The sequence below is a fragment of the Ammospiza caudacuta genome, chromosome 1 (genome assembly GCF_027887145.1).
Source record: "Ammospiza caudacuta isolate bAmmCau1 chromosome 1, bAmmCau1.pri, whole genome shotgun sequence".
NCBI lineage: Eukaryota > Metazoa > Chordata > Aves > Passeriformes > Passerellidae > Ammospiza > Ammospiza caudacuta.
Genome location: NC_080593.1, coordinates 67,868,186 through 67,885,337, shown reverse-complemented (window position 1 = coordinate 67,885,337; position 17,152 = coordinate 67,868,186).

The window sequence follows — 17,152 nt, the reverse complement described above, 5'->3', positions numbered from 1 at the left end:
CAAAACACTGCTGCTTTGTCCAAATGGATCCTCTTCAATTAATCTCTTTCTCATTCTACTTTTATTCCAAAAACAGGGATTCAGAAAAGAGAAATCAGAAAGTCTGGAATCTGAGTTTTGGATATTGAACAGAGGTCTTTTCTTTTGCACCATTTTCCAAGATAATACTTTACTCCAATTCAGCTGTTTCTTGGTGTCAATTTCAATATTTTTGTCCTTCCCATAGACTGGCTGGGTAATCATGAGAAGTGCATGGATTGCTGTGGCACTGCAACCAACAAAATGCCTGGATTTCTGTGGAGCTGTTTAGATCCTTCATTTCTTAGCAGGTGGGAGATGAAGCACAGGCATAAGGCCTTAGACCCTCTGAATTGCCAGCCTTCCCACGTACAGCAGCACCAGTGACAGTTCTTGCGGCTGGTCCTTATCCTTGGGCCTTGTGTTGGCCTGTATGTGGTGAAGAACACATGTGCCTGGCAGAGGCAGAAGATTGCTCAGCTAAACCAGAATGAAGATCACATTTACATCAGCTCTACATCACACCTCAGAGTGCTCACAGAAAGTGCAGAGCAGCACACTCAATAAGTTAGTTTTTCCCACAGCTGAGATTTAGCATGGAAGAGAAATAAAGAGATGCACCAACAGACGATTTTTCAACCTGATCTCAGGAGGAGCTTTAGCTCTCTCTTCAAAGGGGAATGTGTACCTCAGGGTCAAGGACCATATCCAAGAGTTTCTGTGATGAAGCAGCTATTCTGATCCCAAAATCTGGCAGCCTGACTCAACATCAGATTAAGAATTTATATCTCAGGCTTTGCTGCAAAGGTTCTCTCTGTACTTTTTTCCCCACCCTTCTTTTTTGAAACATTCTTTTTTGAAGCTGCAGCCCTAAATTTGCTGTAGTTTCCAAGATGCCATTTTGGGATTCTCTTATCAAAAGGGGAGAGTAGATGGAAGATCATCTAATCAAGATGTAGGTAGTCTGGGAATATAAACAAATTGGCTATCAAGAAATAATAGAAAATGCTCTAAATGTGTGAAATACAAATCAGTGCTAAAGCAGAGTAGGGCACTAAAGTAGTAACACACTACAGAAGAGATTATTTTTTATAAATAACTAATATCCTTTATGTAATAATTTACCAAACTCCACAGTATTTTTAAATTAAAAGTTTTTCTCTTAATCTCTGGATCAACATCAGATATTCTTTCAATGCAATAGATGTATTTTTGGAAGAACTGACTCATAGTTTAGAATTGTCTTGTGCTTAGTTGAAATACTAGCAATTAAACTGGTGGATTTTCTGACCTTCTGCTTATGTTGAAGCAATATTACTCCATGGTGTTTGTGTTTGACATTCCAGGTCAGCAGTTTAAATTGTTTGCCACTTGTCTTGCTAAACAAGAGAAAGACCTTGCCATTTATTTAAGCTCACTTAATGCAACATTCTTATTTCAAATTAAGTAAAATTTAATGCAGTTAAATTACTGTCTATTTGCTGCCATAAACATTTTCTATATGAAGATTTTAAGCACATGGTTATAAACAATATAATTAACTTTGAATTAATTAAGAATCATGAAGCCTGTCTTTCAGCTTTGTTCCTTTTGTCCAAAAGTACTCAGCCTGCTCCTGTTACCTGCTTTAATTTATTTTCTTTGGCATGAAAACTAATAAAACACTTCTTATACCTTAACATACCTTGTTATAAGCATGAGAGTGGTTATTTTTATTGCTAATACAATAGAAAGAACAAAACACAGCTTATGTTTTCTAGACATATGAGAACCAGTATAATAGTCTACAGGTTCATTTATTTACCTATCAGAAAAAACAGAAAACATTGAAATGATTTCCTACCAAAAGTCTGATTAAAAAAATGGGCTTTTCTACGAATTACACAAACCAAAAATTAAAGGGTAGTTTTAGTGGTTTAAAACAATTTATTCCATCTTAGCTTGAGCCTTTCTTATCCTTTTTTGGAAAACCACCATTGAAAATGCAAGACCAGTTTTGCTATTAACACTGAAACATGTAGATTTCTGAAGCTTTTCCCTGAAAAATGTTTCAATACCAGGAAATTCAGATGCTTTCCACAGACACTTTTTTGTTCAGACGGGTCTGCATTTTCTCACAGTGCAGAAAACATTTCACCAACAAACTCCTGTCTGTTTCTAATATCTGGTAGAATTAAACGGAAGAAATTGCAACCAATGCCTCTTCATGGTTCAAAAAAGTAATTAGAATATCTCTCCATGCTAGTTGTACTACAGACTCCCAAGACAAGCATGGGGAATCAGATTTATTGAGGTATTTTGGTTGATAAAGACACAAGTAGATGCTACTTAACCCCTGCCCATTATTTCATCAGCTTCCTGGCTGTTCACCAGTGCTGCCATGAAGTTTTCTAGCTGTGGCAGACACAGACATTTCCCCTGCTTGTTTTGGTGGTATTGTGGGTTCAGTGTTCTTATCCCTTCTTTTACACACTGTCAAAACCCTTCAGTTCAATGGCAAACTGCTGAGTAATCCAATAAACAGCACCACCTCCTCCATCCAACAGCCAAAGTCTCCCCTGTGTATTGGAGTCTTCAGGCACAGAAGGTATCCCTCAATATTTATATTGGTTTACCTTCCAAGAGAAAAATGTGGTGGATGCTTATTTAAAATATATGTTTTCTGTGCTGAGCAACATTCCACTTGAATGTATTTGAGACATGGCATATGAGAAATATTCACACAAAGGGATGCTACTGCCCTGGCAGTATAGTTTTACCTATTCTCTTTTGAAAACAAATGCTGTTATGTCCACATTCAGGAAATAGTGTTATGAAATGCAGACGTGCTGTCCTTAACAGTATTTTAAAAGGTTTTAATTCTATCTTTATTAGGCTGACAGTGTGCTCCTCAAGAGTCCTACCTAGGTCCAAGTTTCCCATGGTGTTGTCTGTAGATGTTCAAGGCAGGGACACTTGATACAATTGCTGAAGCTCATTATATAACTTTACTCAGCACAGACTCCAGTATTCAAAATGTTTCCTTTTGTTATCAAGCAAAGAACTTCAAAGACCTTATGCACTGTAACAGATTTTGTTATCTTCCCTTTGCTTTTGTACTTTGCTATGAATCATTTTTAAAATGTGTTGTGCTAAGACAACTTTTTTCCCCCTAGTAACATTATTCCCCCACCCCTTTATTGGAAAACATTACAGGAAAATTGATCCAGAAGGAAAGATACCTTTGATGATCTTGCACCTGTTCCCCAGACAATGAAGATGTTGGTAATATTCTCATAAAAACCTGCCTTACAAATGTTTTAATTTAAATTAATTTTCCTGAGTAATAAACGACAGCAGCTAAAACTTACGAAGCTATTCAAAACTATTAAGTCAATGATTAAGAAGGCATTAACGTCTCAAAAACTAATTAACTAGACTGCCAGTACATTGGAGTTGTGTACAGCTCCCAGGAATGTAGGAGCTCGGAAATACTTTGCAGAAATTTAGATTGCCATTTATCTTTTTCTGCCTGCTGCAACAGAGTTTGTGGAAGGGGGACTGAGGGGTGATACAGTAAGGTGGAGGGTGCATGTGAGATTTTCTGTTCTTACACCTGCCTACTATTTTGCCTTTGCACATGGCTTTTTATTGGTGCTTGCCAATGTTCATCCCTGGGTGAATTGAAGGCCAGCACAAAATCCCTGCTGCATTATAAACAACACGCTTATAAAAAAATATACACTTTTTCATGCAATATATTTGACAATCTATCTAAATAACTTTCAATGCCCCACAGCTGTCCCTATTGACTGCACAGCTAATGGTTCTACTAGAAAGCTGGCAAGAAAGATACTCGGCCAAATGTCATGAGGAACTGAGCTTAGAAAATGAGCTTATGTCATGGAAACATTATTTAGATTAAATCTTGTCATGATGACTCAGTCACAAGTCAAAAATCGTGTGTCATCAAAAGTCAGTAAGGCTCTGGAAGCCACTGAGATTCAGAGATTTTGCACTTCATATCATATGTAGCTTTCTGAAATTGTTCCTATTTCTCACAAACCCCCTTCTTGTAAAGTAAAGACAACATCTTCCAAAGTACCTACACGAAAGGTACAAACACTTTACAGCTTAAGCCCTTTCATAGACACAATTGCCTGAAGCCAAAGAAACAGAGGCTTCTAGAATCTATGAAAAATCATTATATCAATTGTGTTCCTGTTGAGGAAATAAGTGACTCCATCTCTGACTTGGTGTGCCCATAATCTCAGTGCATTAAAAGTTAAGCAGGAGTAAATCCCTCCTTGATTATCTACAGCTCTGGCCTCTTCTGGGTGTGTGACACTGATACATCTTTTCTGATGTCACCTTATTTTATGAAACTGGAGAAGAGGCATGAACCTAAGTTCCTAAGGGAATAATGAGATAGAGACATACCTTAAAAAATACAGGTACAACACTGTGGATGAGATCATGAACAGGATGATATAAAGCATCACTGTGATTAAGGCACCAGGAACTCCTGACTCCCCAGCTCTTAGAAACACCCAGGAGAGTTTTGCAGCATCAGCAATGGGTTTCTCTACGCTGTTCCCAAACCGCTGTCATGGAGAAAAAAATCAACATAGGAAAATGTCACACCTGATTAGACTATAGAGACAAAAGAACATGAATCTCTGTACAATAAGGATTTAAATGTAATTTGTGGGGCACACAGTCTGAAGGTTATGAGTCTGCTAGATAGAATTTGAAATTAAACACTGGATGTAAAATAAACTATTTTCTAGCTTATTTTAGTCCAATTAAAATCTACCATATAGAGGTGGCTTATTGAGCAAAACTCACGTCACAGTGAAAATGCTTGAAGTGAAATCTCTCAGTGTACTTCAGGACAAGTGGCAGGGCAGAAGGCTGAAATTCTCCTTGATGCAATGACCAAGGAGGCATAATATTGAATTCATTATTTTCCAAAAATCTATTATTTTCCTTTTTTTATCTTTTTTCCCTCATATCTAGTTCTTAAGAACTAGCTACTGTATTGACATATTATTGCCCTCTGCTGGATCAGTTTAGAAGAATTCAACTACATATCATGGGTCTTCTACTGCTCAGAACTAAAATAAATTCCTCTCTCCACTTTTGCCTTTTTTAAGTCACACGGTGACAGCCATATCCATATTAGATCATGTTGACACATTTTGCAAGGATGTGAAACTGCACCACCCGAGCATGCAGTGCCCATCATTCAGAGAGGATCTGTGACCTTTAGTCTTCAAGAAATCCGCACCGTTCTGAGCAACTTAGGGCTAGATTAATCCTTAGGAAGTGTCATAACTTTCTGCAAAGTTCTGGCTGCCTTGGCAATGATGTGCAGAGTAAAGGAATGGATATAGAAAAGGAAGGACCACTACAAGTCCAGCTATTGAAGAACTGTGACTCTCGAGTATATTTTGTTCTCTCTTCACCCTTTGCGGCGCTACTAGGTTTCTGTCATGGAAATTGAAGTTCCCAGGAGACCGGTAATGACATATAAAGACAAGTCACATATTTATTACAAAAAGAATTAAATACTCTAGTTCTCTTCTATCTCCCTGTCCCATCTTCTCTTCTTGGGAAAAAAAAAAAAAATGTAAAATACAGTTGGCTGCTGCCACTGTTTTCTTACTGAAGCTACTGTCTACCAAGGAAAGTCCTCTGCACAGCAGTCACGTCCTGACATTCCTCCAGAGAGGCAAAAGTCTGAATGGCAAATAAGAATAAATTTCTCTCTTATCCAAGAAATTCTCTCTGGCAAAGCAAAAGTGGTGTGGGAGAACTTTACTTCTCTATACTTTTCTTCTAACAAAGGTACTCTGTCAATCCGTATACATTCTGCGGTCCTCAAAGACACGATCCAAGAAAGGTGTCTTCATTTTCAATAGCTTAAGCAACATTTGTCAACATCTCTCTCAGGTACTCATCACACCACCACATGTGGTGGTCATGTGAGCCTTTTGCAGTGACTCCTGTTTTTCACAACGACACACATCCACGTGGCCAAGGAGGTGTTATTGCTTACTGCATTTTGGAAGCCACAGACAGACAAAGTGAGTGAAGTCCCAGGAAAGCTCTGACAGAACGGGAACTTGAACTGCATGGGAATGTTTCTTATCCTTGAAACATCCTTCTACAAGTTGACAGTAAATGAAATTTGAAATAACACATTTGACACAGCATTTTGGATGATGACTTGAACCCCCCCAAATATGCAACTGCTCTCTAGCCTTTCCTTAACAATAGAAAACGTTAGTTAGTAAACACAGAAACATTTGTCTCCAGGGCTATCTGTCATCTTTCATAAGTATTAAGGCCATTTTGAATACTAAAATACATTCTAGCACTAAAATAACTCATATTACCACAATACAGTATTTTAAAAAGGCTTGATCTAAAATAGATTGGCAAGCAAATCTGAAATAGCAGCTGAAAGAATGCCAAGAGAAAAAATATTACAAATGCAATAATGAAAACACATGTAAGAGATATAGTTTCATTTTGGAAAGGATACATACAGTATATTGTGTAATATTTGAACAAATGAGTTTCTACCAAAGATAATCTTGGTGAGTAAGACTGCCAAATTTTCAATATGAAGTACAGAGAAGTGTGTGCATTTTTAACACTTTAGTGAAAAACTAAGTTATTTTACTTGTATCTCACGTTTCCCCTGACCAAGTGCTATTTGAAATTGATAAGTAATCCTGTCTGTGTAGAACTGAGCATAATTCCACTGAAGTCAATGGCAACGATTTTTTCAATGCAAGTGTGGGAAAGATAAGGCAGACCTTGTCCTCTCTTCCAGTTTTTATTAATACACCAGTATTAGAGAGGATAAAAAATCCATTTAAAATTTTCAGCGTTCCTAGCCTGGTTGTTGAGGAAATTAAACTTTTTCTTTTAGGGAAAAAAAAATCTTAATTTGAATAATTACAATTAAAATTCAATACTGTGCAAATTTTACATCATGGAATTTAAAAATAAATAAATAAATGCAGGCTGCCCAAGTGAAAACTACAGAATGTTGCCACATACTTAAAGTATTGCAATTACCTCTCAAGTGAGTACAAATTAAATTTCTTGAAGAGCTGAATTTTAATTTTCAAAACCACTGCAATGGAAAATATTGTGTAAAGAGTGAAAAATCAGCTGCAGAGCGCAGGTTAGACGACAAAGAACTAAGAGACCTGAGAAAACCTCATCTGCAAAACACCTGTAGATCAGTGCTTCATCTGGAGTGAGTATCAGAAATATAGATGACTTTGAAAGACCAGCAAGAGCAGAAGAGGAGCAATACCACAACCCTGAAAAGTTCTCAGCATCCTGCAACCATTGAAAGGAGCCTGTGTCAGATACACAGTGAGGCCCAAATTTGAAATTTGTGGTCTGGGATACTGGGCTTTATCTTTGATGTGATAAAAGTCTGCAGCCACCCAAGAACAGCTGGGCTACACAGCCCATACACAGGCACAGATAGAGTTGGGAACTGTGCTCTCCTGTTTTTATATATGATGAAACTCTCTCCTGAAAGATGTCAGTCTTTCAATCTCACAAGTCTTTTCAGGTGTGCCAGTAAATTATATTAACTACCTTGCATGTCAGAGAAGTGCACGATAACCTCCATGTTTTTCATTTTGTCTATTTCAATGTTTAGAAAAATCTGAAGCGTTAATAATCAGGATTGCTCATTAAACCATGCCCATTAACATCCAAAATGCAGTAATTCTTTTCAAAGCAGATGCAATCACTCCAGCAGTGGATTTACTTTCTTATCTCCAAATATGGCTTGTACAGTGCTCTTAATTTTATGCAGAAACACAGTGACTCCATTAGATGGGAATTTTGTTAATAAAAAGGTAATGTATAACATTATTATTTAATTTCTGTTTAACTTTCATATTTCTTTGCCAGGGGTGGATTTTCATATCTTTCAGTGATTCACTGAATAAAACAAACTTCTACGTCAAGTTCTCATGTCCAAGTTATTTTAAGTGACTCACCCCCAGGAATGAATCCACTACAAACACTGCCAAGGGGTCCAGCACTGTCCATAGTCCCATAGCTATGATAAACTTTGACAAGAAGGGAGGGAATGAGTCAAACAGCTGCTGACAGCCCCATCTGATCAGGACCATGAGAAGCAGCCCCGCGTTCAAGGTTAGGGGTCCCACCACAACCATGGCCAACTCTTCACTGGTGTGCAGCAAGGAGTTCTGGTAGCACAGTTCCACAGTGTGAGGGAAGAGCTGGAATCTGTAAACAAGCAAAAGGAGAGAGTTTGTCCATGCTCCTGAGCAAGCCATTGAGAGGAGGTAGGATCAGGCGTGTTGCATTGTAAAGTTGCATTCTTATCTGGGTCACAACACTCTGACCAAAAACTCTATGAAGCTAGACAGAAAAAAAAACAGCTTTGTCCTCCTCCTCCTGTCTCTGCATCCTTGGATCCCCTCTCAGTTTTCATCCAGGCTTTAGGGATTGTTCAGGAAAGGTTATAGGAAGGTGTTACCTCCCTGACCCATCAATATGAGCACAGGCCCCAGGAGCTCACCCATGTCTGCACAGCAGCACCTTTGGGCACTGCACACAGCAGCAAATGTGCTGTAGAAGACATAGCTAAAAGTCAGCATGCCTAAAGTGATTGGAAATGTCCCTCTCACCACCATGAGACGGTGGGATTTGCAAGGCTCATACCATGAGCAAGTTTGCTGGCACTGTAAGAGACAGGAACAGCATGCCATTGTGAGCTACACACAGATGATGAAATTTGAGGCAAAAATTTAAGTCCTATTGAAATGGCTTAAATTCTGTCCCTAACTAAAGGTGAAGTGGTTTGATTCTCACTCTGCTCCCTACTTGTGAGTGCCACCACTACATTTGGTAGGACTAGGGAGTGCTCAGCTCAGTCTCATTGTTCAGGCACACAGTTACAGACTGGGATGCTGATCCAGGGCATTTTGGCTTGAGACCATTATCCTTTATCTAGCTGACTGCCTGGGACAGCTGTGACTAGTGGCTTTGAACATGACCACCACTCTCTCATGCATTGCTTCCTTCTGTTGAGCTCCCTTTGTTTTCACAGACTCTTGATGCTTGGCCTCCCAGAAGTTTTAGTGCCAGCTGGCTAAGTTGACAGGGCTGTGCAAGGCCAGAAGTGAGAGATGGCTGGCTTTGCATTAAGATCTAGAAGACCACCTTAACAATACCCAGCACTGTCCAGAGTCTGCTCAGACACCTTGTTCAAATTTCAGCCAATAATCAATACCACTACCACATCAGACATAGGTCAGAGAGTTACATGTTACTGGCTCACACTGACTGATTCAGGTTTATGTGATGCTTTAAGGTGAATAAAAGAAAAAAAAAGGTTTTTATCAAAGAAATATTTCATTTCCTAAGCATGATGGAACATTTTTGCTCTGTAAAACCCTTCTTTACCACACAGAAACATGAATAGAGTCAGGTATTTATCACCTAGTGGACTGGTACTCCATCTTTGGGTTTTTTCATGCCAGGTAATGACAAGCAATGACTTTACTGCAACACTCTAGAGAAGTCTAATTCCTGAGCTAAAGTCAATGTATTATACAGTTAAAATATGTCAACTCATTGCAGTACTCACAGTAAAACTGATATATCAAAGTTAAATTCTTATAAGTATTTTACTCATAGATCACTTTGGTAGCATGAAATATGATTTAAATGCTTCTTCGGTTTTGTGCACTCCTTAGGCATTTTGAAATACTTTATTTAAAGTGATAAATTAATCTTCTGCAAGATACATAACCTGCTGAGTATCTCAGATGGGAGACAGGTAGGCATGACACAAGATTCACAAATGGATACGTCATGTTCTGCGTGTAAAGTTTACATTACTAACACCTTCACCTGATAGGCACATTTGCATATCAGATCACTGGACTCTGGATGCAGTCCTTGTTCTCTCAGTTTCTGCAGGGGCTCCTATCAGAGCTTGCGTGTTGAGCTGTCAGCATGAGCCTCAGCCACCAGTTCTCCTCATAGTGCAAACAATCTGCTTCAAATCAAGCTATTTAGAGAAATATCCTTACCGAGAAAAGAGGGCAGCAGGACTTACTTTGCAACAGGAACTGAGATGGTCCAAAGGAAGAGCCACTGGCTCAGATAATGCAGGTAAAGTCTCAGGAACCAAAGCACAACCACCAGCAGTGCAAGCAGCCAGAAGTCCCTGGAGCGCCAGCGTGTGGCTCCCAGCTCTGAAAAGGCCGTGTACACCACGAAATGGAAACTCTCCACAACCTGCCTGGACAGCTTCACATCAGCAGCAGCAGCAGAGCGGCAGCTGGAAATGCACGGAAACAAAACAAAGAGTCATTCCTGAAAGCACATAAGAAGCAGCAGCTGCAGAGTCCTGCTGTACAGATAATGTAGCACAGGTTCTGATCACAACTTTGATTAAACAATGCATCTGACATTAAAAACAAAAAAAAAAAAGGTTTTTTTTTCATGGCAGTCTAGGTGAGATGTAGCTTCCTCCCAGAAATTGTGCCGTCACTTTTAAAAGGACAACAAATCACATTTAAAACAAAGGTTTTAAAAGCCTTTTGGTTTCCTTTTTATTTTAATTTTTCTCACAAATTGTTCTCTGAGGAACACTTTATCTCTTGTTTTCCTTCTGAGAAAATGGTAAAAGGACTTGTCATATTTGTACTGAAAAGTATTAATTTTACTGAAAACCTGTGAACAGCTTTTTGGCATTTGGTAAGAGCACTTCAGTCAAAATATTTCAGGACACAATGTGGGCTAAAACTCCTCTTTAGTTTCAAGTAAAAGAGAAAATAGAAAGGAACTTTCACTGTAAAGGATTCTACTACTGAGTGTGGTGTGATTTTCCCTTTAAGCTAATTACTGTAGTGCTTCAAAGGAGGTGGAGGGAGGAAATGAGATGCCAAGATGCTCCAGAAACTGGAGTCTCTCAGCTGATTCAAAGCCGAAAAGACAGTAGCTTCTTTGACTTTTTAAAACTTCTAACTGCTATGCTTAATTCCACTGATTTAAATGACTAAGCAGCGGAGATGCACAACTCTAGGACTTAATATGATGTCATCATGCTCAAACTGTTATTTATATTGATTAAGGCTTCTGAAAGTTCAGAAATATAAAGGTCTTTTTGTGGAAGAAAACATGCTGGCTTTTTTAACTGCAGCATGTGACTGAAGAAGAAGCAGCAGATGTACTTGCACTGTATTTCGTGCTCTTTTAAAGAACTTTCCCATCTACACATATTTCTTAAGTAGCTGTATACATCTCTTTCTCCAGCAGTCACAAAGAGAACTGTGAATAGCAATAGAGAAGAAACTCAGAAGGTTTCTACATTTAGTCTAGGTTTGAATGAGAGGGAAAAACAAACTCGTACAAATCTGCCAGCCATAAGGCTGGATTTTGAGACCAGCCTTGGCATCATGTTACTCCTGATCCTCAGTGTTAAGCAGGATGCATGTGGACGAGATGGCAGGCTGTCAGCCAGCCCCTTTGCTCATTAGAAGGTTCAGGCTTTAGTTACATGGTTGGACAAGGAGAGGACAAGAAGATTTCAGGGGCACAGCACCAAAAAGCAGGGTTTGGGTCACTAACGGCCTCAAGCACAAATAACTAAAACTTCTCACAGAAAGATCTGCTGGGCTGAGAAAGCTGATTCTCGCCATTACTGTAGGTTGATCTGTCAGGGGTTTTGAAGGTTTTTTCAAGTTATGCAGTCCATTTTGCTTATGTCCTAATCAGCCACAAAGTCCTGCTTTAGAGAAGGGCCACATCATGGATGACCTTCCTCATGTTGTAATTATTTTCCCACAGCAGCCTACAGGAACATCACAACACTTTTCATTAACATTATGAATTCATAGTCTAGGCTTGTGTGAGAAAGAGACAAAGAAAAATGTAAAATAAGAAATATAATTGACTGTGGTATTATACTACAATAACCATGGAATTCTAAATGTTCTGAACTCTGCAGCTAGATTGCACTACACTTCCTTTCATATAAAGAAATTTTTGTCATCCTTAATAGCTTCCATCAAATTTACTCTTAAAGCATTCACTCTTTGAGAAAAGTTAATAGGGCAGGATTAACCACACTGTATTTTGGTTAGACCAAATAGTTAACTTGTAAAAAAAAAAACTAAATAAAAAAAGAAAAAATAATACTCTTAGCTCATAATACTCATCCTTCATCAAACAAGTAGAATTACATAGATGTTCCATCCAGCCTCACCCATGTTAGAAATCCACATCCTACAGGGATCACTGCCAATCGTCATCTCTGTGCCAAGAGCACAAGTAACCATGTATATTTAAAAAAGAAAATTGTATTTAGCTCAACATCTCATTTTATATAAGAATCATCTACTATTAGGTCATGTAGTCTCAATTTACTAATTGAAGCTACTTCTAAATAAGCAACACCAGAACAAAATATTCAATGGACAACCTGTAAAACATTTCAAGAACGTAAATCCTTCCTCCAACCCAACACACAAACAGAGAAAGAGAGCACACAGCTCAGAGCACTGAAAATATTCAATCCTTTTTCATTCACGGCAGTCCTGGAGCACCAGGAGTAGTGAAAACCCTTGGTGACCAAAACCATTGGTTGGGAAGGTGAGTAAAGCCCTTGCTCACTGCAGCAGGACCTCCCAGGGCAATCGGTACTTTCACAGGAGCTCCATGAACACACTTGCTCCAGCTCTGTCACTCGCTGTGTGGAAGGTGCTTCTGTACACAGTGTGAGCACACCATACAAAGCATGCCTATGGAACTCCCCTCTAAAGTTTAGGCAGCAATGAAAATAATATGTGCTTCCATCACTCCATTGCTCCACACAATACTCCCACTTTCAAGAGGTCAAAAGAGAACTGATGGTTTCCCCTGTGTCATCCCTGCTGAGATACTGACTCTGTCAGCCATGGGAATCCAGCAGCTCAACAAATTTATAAATGAAAGTAGAGAAATTCAGAATGTGCTCACATATCAAACCCAAAAGCCTTCCACAGAATGACCCTGCCTAAACGAGCAGACCAACATCTATGATGTCTTTCCTCAGTTACACCTTTCCTCTGAAAAAAGCAATAGCAGCCTAGAAACTCCACAGAAACCCAAGGTTTTTAGAAGTCAAAGAAATCAAGAAAAATATGTCCATTGGGTAGAATCAAACAACATTTGTTTTTGTTTTTGTAACAGCAATTATCCTTTTTAAGACTTCACTATTTTCTTCAAATGCCTTGATCACAATTTCCTGCTTTTAAATGGAAATTAAGCACTTATTTGTCTGTCTTGTTGGAAGTCCAGATTCTGAATGCCATTTCTGCGCTCTAACCTTGGTTATACTTCCCAAGGTTATACCTTGACATGAGCACCATCAGCCAGTGGTAGAAACTGGTGGAAAATGTAGCCTACAAAGCCACTCAGTGAAAGTCCCAGCCCATGACTGGAATATCCTCATTTACTTTAAAAGAAATTCAGTTGGCCCCAACTTACCTGTGAGTTTCAGGAAACTGTTCCTGAGAACTCATTAATCATGCTGTAAGGCAGTTTACTGGTTGCCACTTCAAAACACTAGGCTTAAATGACCTCTCTTATTGACTTTTTTGAAAAATGAAGAAAGGAAGAGGCAGAAACATTAAATGAAATGCACCGAACAAGTGGAAACAGTCCCTTTAAATATTTTTTGCTGGTGTTAGTAGTAAAAGCTTGGGGGTGGAGTGACATTGCTGGCAGATACAGTTTTCAGAAGAGATTTATATAAAATTGCTGTAGGGCAGAGAACATGAGTATTACCTTTCAAAAACAAAACAACCCCTCCACCCACAAAAAAACCAAACCTTAACCCTTGGGTGAAAACTATATAAAGTTCCAAATGAGAAGCCACTTGAGCAATGGATTTATCCAGGATTCCTTGGATTACTAGTAAGTAATTTGGCTGAATGTTTTTGTTCTAGGGCATTAGTTTTGCATTTTTCCTTGGGAAATGCTGCAATAACAAACAGCAGAGACCGAATTACCATAAAAGCAGGTCAATTATTTCTATGGAAATTGTTCAGAAGGAAAGAAACGATGCACAGATTCTCTTAAGCTGCACTTGATGATGATGACAGAAAAGTAATGGCTGATAGAAGGCAGTGTGTACTGTTGGGTGACAGCTTTGTTGCTGACAAACTACGCTGAACATTTGTATAATGCACTGCAAGGCTGGCACTTAGAGCTGATGGTGGGGTAGATCCTCAGCTGATGCAACCCTGCTTACTCCAGAGCTACACTGGTGCTCACCAGCTGAGGTATTCAGGATCTATCCTGAATGTATCTATTATTTACATTGCGTAAAATAAGGCAAAATAAATGTTTCTTCGTCACCCATACAGGCAGAGAAGATTTAAAGAGCCAATGCAGACACAAATTAGTTTATGCAAATTACCTTCAGGGAATCATACACAGTCCTTACAGCCCAAGAGTCAGTGCAACACGTTTACCCAGTTCACAAATAAAAAATTCCCCTCCCCACCTCCACCCTAAATGGCAGGGTCCCTAAACTTAGTCCTTTATGGCTTATCAACAGAAATGAAGATGCAAGAAATGCTGCCCAGTGTTACTACAATGAAATGTTACCACTTTCAGGGTAAAATCATACCTGTATCTGAAGGCACATCTAAAATTAGTACACTAATACATTTAACCCTTCAAATGGAAACCAGTTCAAAGCACCACTGATGAAGCATGAGGCAGAAGAGAATATGCTTCGTTCTGCTGTGCACAACATAAACATATATATAAAACACATAATTTTATTATTGTTAGAAGGAATTTATTATTATTCCCTCTGCATAATATTCTTCCTTTTCAAGGCTTATATTGCATTACAAAGAAATTGTCTTCATCCCAGGTCGTATGGTGATGACACAAATGACTTTGCCCAATAAGCCAACAGTAGAGCTGCAAACCGAGCTCTGCTGAGTTACAGTCCATTATTCTATCCACTGGATTCCTAATAAAATATTACTTTTTTGTTTATTTGTATGCAAAGTGAATATAACCAGGGAGAGCATTTGCCAGGGATGGAGGCACTGTTTTGTCCTAGCTCTTTCCAGGACACACCTATGCTTCATATTCTTCAGTTTGCAAGCAACCAAGAAAGCAGATATCACAAGCAGTTACAAGGGCTACCTAGGGGCTATCTGCTGAGAGAGAGGTGACAAAAGACCTTAGGAGACATTAGGTAGTTCCTCAACATACTAATGCTCATAGCAGAATTTGCTTACTGAAAAAACCAAAGTCATGATATAGAAGGAATGCTGGAAATCATGGCATGTTTATTTTTCAGGTGCAGCTGTCGTAGGAAAAAGAAACTGCCAGAAGCAAAATCCAAAAGCAAGGCTTTTAGGAATTAAACATTTGTGTGAAACAGGAAAAAAGAGTAATCCAATAACTGCAATAATTGTTTTTCATTTATTGCAAAGAATATGACACAGGTACGTGACTGCACCTGTAAACACCCATGCTGCCACACCAAGCTGGGGAGGAGGAGGCTGATGGTGGCTGCTCTCCTCCCAAGGTCCAGGCTGTGCCAGCTCATGGGAGACAGCCAGCAAGCAGTAAACTCTGGATCAGCTACATCTTAGGTGTGTTTGCATTACATGCATAGCCAAGAGCCAGAACAAACACAGAAGCTGAACTTTTCCCACAACACGCTCCTGGGGTTATGTGCTGGCACAGCTGTAGCCTTGGAGGAACCACTGTGCTCTCCTATACTGGGTGGGGGCACACTCTGGGTCAGTGGGCCAAGAAATATTCATTAAAGAGGATGGGAAGAAAGTGCTGACAGATTCATATTGCTCTGGATATAACTGTGCTAGCCTGAAGATGGTGGACAGTCAGTTTTCAATATAAAAGAGTTTATGACAACAGAAAATTGGCAAAGAGCAGCAGATTCATGTCCTCAGCAGTCCCTTTACCCAACAGTGTTAGCCTGGCAGAGGAGCCCATCTCCTGACCTTAGCTAACTAAGAATTTCCTAAGGGAATTAACTGAGACATTCACAAGAAGAGATTTCTTACCCAGCTGGGCAAGAAAGCATTGGACAAAAAAAGAATCACAAAATTTAAGTAGAGTGGCAATAGTGCTGGAGGACAGTGTGGCTCCTTGTAGAGAGCTGGCAAAGCTCTGCCCATTTCAGCTTTGAGCAGCATCTGACAATGACAAAGCAAAAATTACAAAAAAACCAAATTATTATCATCATGGCTGCTGTTTAGGTAAGCAACTAAAACTTTGCCTATTTCATGCTTAACTGCATTTTCAAGAGCTTAGTGGCTTGGCAAAACAGTCTGGAAATCTTACAAGAACAGATTTTGTTAAAATATTCCAGTCTGGCTGCTTCCAGCTCTGGATGGGTACAAATATGAAGTGAAGAAATCAAGTGCAGCCTTCAGAACTTTTAAGCAGCTCTGGTTTTTATTTCATTCTAGAAAGGAACAAAAGGCAACAGACAGCCTCTGTTATTCATCCTCATGACATGACTAGGCCAGTCAAGAAGCAAAAGAAGGCATGTAACTCCTCCCCTACTTATTGCCCTCTGACTGCTTTAAGTAAATAAGATGACAATGAATGAATGAGAAAAAGGCACAAACCACACAGGCGAGGATGCAAGATGTCAGAGGAAGTATAACTCTCAAAAAAACCCAGCATTATCTATAGAGCTGTTCACCCAGAAAGTAATGCTGAATGCTCAATCTTGTGCATGAGCAATAAAACAGCATTTAGGACCTGAAGAAGAAGTTTACAGGGTCACATTCAAGCTTATCTCAGTTAAAAAATAAATTAAAGACTACAGGAAGTGCAATGCTGGACTTAAAACGTTTATAGACATTCAGGACAATCAAGATTTAAAAATTCTTGTTTACGTTAATAGGAGCATTGTACCCCATTCAGAAGAAAATAAATACATATATGTTTGTAGGCAGTACTTGTGCCTAAGCTAGGAGAGTCCCCTGTACCTGATGTGTGGAACTGTTTTCTACCTTGACACAGAAAACCTCCCCAAGGACATTTGCTCTGTCTGGAGAAAAAATGCAATCTTCCTCCTGACCAAATACAT